Below are 5,935 nucleotides of genomic sequence, written 5' to 3'. Positions count from 1 at the left end.
GTATGCTGTTAGTGTGGTTCCTTCAAGCAGCTCTACAGCCTGCAGCCTTTGCATAAGGGTGCCTATAGTCAGTGACAACACAAGTGATACATTTGACCCCACCCCCACACAAGAATCGCTCCGCGCGGGCGTATGGGGTGCGGCGCGACCAAGTGGGGACTGGGGGGAGAGAGAGAGACGGTAGTACATCACGAAGCGGAAGAGTCGTGCAAAGGCTGGTAGCCAATCGCAGGAGCCTTCCACGGATGAGTGGGCTGTCTCAATTGTAGGACTTAAGTTGTCTCTGACTATAGGAGCCTTTACAAAGCTCTAATAAATTTTATACAGGAGTTTTAATGTAATATTTTTTACGACGTTCTGCCTAGAATGGTAAGTTCGCATCATGTTGCAGGGCCTTGACAGATTCCACTCTTCTGTACTTTGAGTAGATTAAGTGTACCACTAAATTTTGGGTCCATTTGTGCTTATTTGCGAGTGTTCTTGTGTGAGGGTCCCATACAGCTGTAGTGTATTCTAGAGCAGGATGGACGTAGGTTTAATAGGCGGCTAGTTTAACACGTGGTGAGGCTTGTTTAAGGTTCCTTCGCAGGTAACCTACTTTTTTGTACACATTGCTACTTATCACATTGACATTGAGTGTCATGAAAGGTCTAAAGACAAGGTAACGCCTAAGTATTTAAAGTTATTGACTTGTTTTGATCCCACAACCCTAGGTGCATAACTAACTTGTTGTGGAGTTTTCTTTTTCACGAATGACGCACAAACAGTTTTGTGAGGGTTAAGTTTCATGCCAGCAGGATGTTAGATTATCAAGGCCTTGCTGAAGGCAAATCTGACTGCAGGCATCGGTATCCTCTGCTATGTATCGTAAACAATCGTCTGCAAAGAGACGCGCTACAACTCCTAGTTGAAAGTTCGAGACCATGTCATTGGTATACTGTAAACATATTTTTATTCGCAATATATTAATTTTCCTGAATTATGGAATCTTTCATTTGCGAAACTATTCGCCAGTATTTAATTTCACAATTCCAGGGCTCTTTCCTTCCGCGGGATAAACGTCAGGATGTGTTTGCAACTACAATTTTTCGCGATTTTTTAGCAGTCGCGAAATTCACGAAAATTAATACATCGCAAATAAAAATATGTTTACAGTATATAAGAAAAAGTAAGGGCCCCAGGATAGGACACTGGGGCACCCCTGACGTGACTGGGAGTGGAGGAGACAGGGTACCGTCACTGCATATTTGTTGTGTCCCGTTATGTAAATAAGCACTGATGCAATTTGGTATGCTAACGTTAATATTTAGTGCAGGTGCATAATTTACTTAGTAACCCATTATGCAACGCCCTATCGAACGCCTTCGACAAATCTGAGGAAACAACATCTACTTGTCCTCTCATATATCCATTGTACTCAAGATGTAATGTACAGTTTCTACAAGTTGTGTAGTAGTAGACAGTCGATTACGGAAACCGTACTGCTTATTGTAAAGACTGTAATGATCATCAAGAAACTTTGTCAATAGTTTGGGTCAATGTGCTCGAACATTTTACAAGCATGGTAGATCAGGAAATAGGTCTAAAGTTTGATACATTACCAGTTTTTTGTACGGGCATTATTTTTCCTTTCATCCAATCACCAGGGTGCGTCGCCGTTGTAAGCAATTTTCGAGATAGTACTACTCCAAGATACTTAGATGGGGGTCCGTAAAGAATATCTATTGAGCAGCTGGTTGGAATATTTTCAGGACCTGGTGATTTTTTGCGTCAAGTTTGAGCAACATTTCCAGAATGCCTTCGTCTGATACGTGAATCTCGTTATCCGAGTCATCTGGAGGAACTCGTAGAATACGGACACTGTCACAGTCATTACAAAACACTGATTGAAGATATTTGTTGAATTCATTCGCTATCTGTAAGGGCTCGATGTTAGTTTGTCTCCAATTTTTACACATTGTACTTTGGGACGCCAAAATTTTTTTGGTGAATTTTTCTTTTTATTGTTGTAGTGTGCTTGTGTTAAGGCGGAGATTGTGTTTGTCTTTGTATTTTGTTCCTTCGATCAGCGTTTGGCCAAAGCTTTGTCAGCTGGCAATCTTCATGGGAGGTCCGCCCTTTCGGAGAACCCACCAGTTTCGATTCAAATTCACAATGTTGTACAGTCGACCCCCGTTTATCCGGACGGTGCCGTTCCTGGCGAAATCGTCCGGATACCGGGGCATCCGGATAAATGAAACGACCGAATAGAAACGTCCTACAGAGCAAGGTTTAATTAAAACAAAGAAATCTCGTCAATGACAGCTGTTACATAGTAGTGTAGGCACTCGATTCCTGCAAACGTTTGCTAATTGCATAGAGGTGAGCCACGCTGTTGCGCTGCTCTAAGAATGCCAGTGCGGATGCAAAGTGTCAATGTCGAAGCCTTGTTTCTCACTGGCGTCATCGGCACCGTCTTGCTGCACATCATCGGAGGCAGCAGCAGCCATCACACCGTCATCAGTCATAGCTGCGCACGCGTCATCATCCTTATGAACGTCAACGTAGTCAGAAAGCGCATCATCATCTACGGCAGTCGCAGTGAGCCTCTGCATCAGGGATCGCAGCTCACCTATAGGGGAATGTCTTCATCGGCCAACGGGCCGTAAGCAGCAGGCCCTCGGGTTGGATTTTTCCCCTCTAGAACCGGACAGTTACTCGAGATATTTCCAAATGACTCGATGGTCAACGTGGCCCAATGCACACAAATAGAAAAGGGGGTCATCATGCACGGTTGTCTCCCCTACGGAGGAATGTAGGTCACTAACGTGTGACGGGAATAACCCCAACACAGCGAAAAGGGTGACGAAGCGGGGTCAGTGTCTCCTCTTACTCATGGTAGTCCGGATAACTGAAGTTGGATTACAAGAATTTTCGACTTTCGTTCCCTGGAATTCTGGTCTGAGTCCGGAAGCTGAAGTCCGGATAAACGAGAACAAAATCCGTTCCCGTGCCTTTTGTCCGGATATCCGGACAAAAGTCCGGACAAATGAAGTATCCGGACAAATGAAGTCCGGATAAACGGGGGTCGACTGTACTTGGTGGAAAAATTGGAGTGCGTAGCAAAATTGGACCCCTGGGTGACTTCATTTATGAGCGGCGTTGCGCTGATGAGGCAGCAGTGCCAGCGGAGCCCGTACAGTGCCGAGTGTAGGTCGGGCCGGAGCCTTTGGTACAGCACTATTAATTAGCCACGGTGCCTTTTATAGCCCTTACTCTGACGAGCCGGGCAGGTATGGTGCCATTGGGACAGGCGGGTAAATCAAATGAAGGCTGGGCTGGAGCCTATAAGAATGCGGCCTGTGCAGTGTCTAGTGTGTCGAGTACGGGATCAGACGTTGGGCATGTATGGTGTACTGGGTACTCGGTGGGGTATAATCCCACCAGATTGAGTCAGCGATTCAAGGTTACCGTTCGGATGGAGAGTTGCGACCGGGCAGGGTTGTAACGCCACCTGTGGGACTACCTTTTCCTGCGGAAAAAATGGGGATTTCCAGCGTTTCATCATGGAATTCAGATACTTTTGCTGCAGGAAGTGCGGAACAACGAAACGATCAATTTCCAGATCACCATTTGCATCTATTGTTTGATTTATTATTGGGGGCTGAGCTTGGCTGCAGTGCTATGCCAAGACAACCCGTGACAGTGACGAGGCTAGCCTCGTTCACACCGTCGCATTACAAAAATAGCGTTAATATCGCAGGTTCCAATGGAACCCGTATCAGATATTAAGCTGATAAGAACAGATACTACAAATGATCTTAGCCAAAAGGCCGAGAAGCGATAGCGTGAATCTCTGCAGTTTGAGAGCCCTTCCCGTCGCTGAAGTAAAAAAGTACGGTGTCTCAAATGATGTATAACGAATTATCTGATTATCGGACACATCTGACATATGATTTGCTATATATCAGCAAGTGTCATGCCGAAAAGCACATGTTTACATTTCAAGTTTCGGCAGTACAAATATACATATATATAGCTAGGTGGTTCTACAACAGGGACGCTGCTACAGATCAGCTGCTCCTAACGGGATCCGGAAGGGATGTCCCGGAGAGGACGTCCACGGCTGACGTCGGGCGCCAGTGTGTGGGCGCCTTCGAGACAGGGGCGGGTGCATGTAAGTTGTCCGAGGCATATAACTGCACTGGACGCGGCAAATTAATTAATGTGAATGTTAATAATTAATGTTTTTCCAGGACGCAAGAGGCGATAGTGTGCTCTTTCACTCTCTCACATTCGGGGTGAAGGAAAGACGCGTCTCCGGAGGTGCGCATTGAACAAAATAAAGAAAAAATGGTGTTCCTTCACGAACTTTTTCCGGACGATCTATCGAACGGATTTTTGTTCTGGAAACGGTTTCGGTATCAGGTGACCAAAGGGATCAGTTGTTCTCATTGGGAAAACTTCGTATCTTGTATAATTAAAAAGTTAATTATTGAAAATTAATTAAGACATTGCCTTATGAGTTTGCTACTGCCCTCATAAGGTGTGCCCTTCATCCTATGGTATAATGCAATTGATTTCATCTCGAAAAAAAAAATGATATATATATTTTTAAGAAAATATGTTCGCATTTAGCTGGGACACCCTGTATAATTATATTTGGGCATTACAAAAACACACTTCGGTTGGAAGACTTACAAAAGAAAACGGCGGAAGCATTCCCGATGAGTTTCTTTGGATTTTCGGAATAGCTATACGTTTCTACTACAACGAACAAGAACAAAAAACTAATAACTACTATACTCTCGTCAGCAGCCCGTATAGCGCCGTCAGCTGGGGACATTTTTTGCGAACGTCTCTTCCTGGGACGTTTTTTCCCGTGGTCATTCTTTCCTATTACCGCTCTCGACGACAGGGTCTCAAGCATAGCTACGTACTTGTTGCACGCAGTTATGTCTCGATACGAATACGAGAACACGAAAGCGCAACACTTTTTTTGTCCGATATGTAGTCGGAACATGCAAACCGAAAACGAGCCTTCCCATTTTGTCCAGTCCTTCTACTCATGCCTTAGGTCGCGTTCACACGGGGCAACTTTTTCCAGCGACTCGAAGCAACTCAAGTTAACGTCTTACGAGCAACTTCAACACCGCATTCACAGCATATTGCACGTTTTCATGGCGTCATCAGCTGGTGAGCGCCACTGTCGCTAGCAGATTTGCCCCCATAATGTAGGTCCATGCCACTGATCTCTATAGGATAGGCTGGATCGCGCATAGGGTGCTCCACAGCGTGGTCACCGGCCGCCATATATTGGTGGGCCCATCGCATCCTGTCGTCGCATTTAGTTCAAGCGGTGCTGCCCGTATTTTTTAAAAGTTTCTTTTAAATTAAAGGGCATGTCATGCCAGTTTGTTGCAGCTTTTAGTACACTTCACGCGGACAGAGAAAGAGGGATAATTTTTCACAGGTATAAGGCTCTTTATTTTGAAGAAAAATCTGTTTATTGGTATGGCGTGCATCTGACAACTCGGACTTGTTTGCACTTCGCTGGTGCCGCTGGGTACTAAGAAAGTATGTGTGACTGCTCCTACAGCTCTCAAGACCATGTATTTTCTATAAACAATGCGCTTGTGCTTGCAGGTTCCCCTCACAGTCACTCAGCTGTGCCGAAGAACCGGATGCAGAACCTACGCCAATATGCCAATTTGTTCCACTGTTCTTTTAATCTGTGAGGTACGGTGGAAGCAAATAAACTGCTGTGTTAACCTCGTATGTGCAGTTGCTCCTACAGCGTGTGTGATAAGTCATGCATGTGCATGCTCTTCGTGCAAAGCGCTTCGAATTTCTGTAATGAAATACGCTGACAGCTGAACAACTGCAAAGCACTGGTGACAATAACGTTAAGGAATGGGGAGTTATGAGGAATGGGGAGTTTCATTGCCAATTGGAG

General features: G+C 45.2%; 1 non-coding gene across 1 annotated transcript; it reads right to left on the bottom strand.

The window, feature by feature from the left end:
- Nucleotides 1-3,633: 3,633 nt before the first annotated feature.
- On the bottom strand, nucleotides 3,634-3,824 carry LOC135393607 (U2 spliceosomal RNA). Its single transcript, XR_010422703.1, has one exon. It is a non-coding gene; the product is annotated as a U2 spliceosomal RNA (small nuclear RNA).
- Between the last annotated feature and the right edge of the window lie 2,111 nt (nucleotides 3,825-5,935).

This window comes from Ornithodoros turicata, chromosome 4 (genome assembly GCF_037126465.1).
Source record: "Ornithodoros turicata isolate Travis chromosome 4, ASM3712646v1, whole genome shotgun sequence".
Lineage (NCBI taxonomy): Eukaryota > Metazoa > Arthropoda > Arachnida > Ixodida > Argasidae > Ornithodoros > Ornithodoros turicata.
This window is presented reverse-complemented; position numbering and strand designations above follow the sequence as displayed.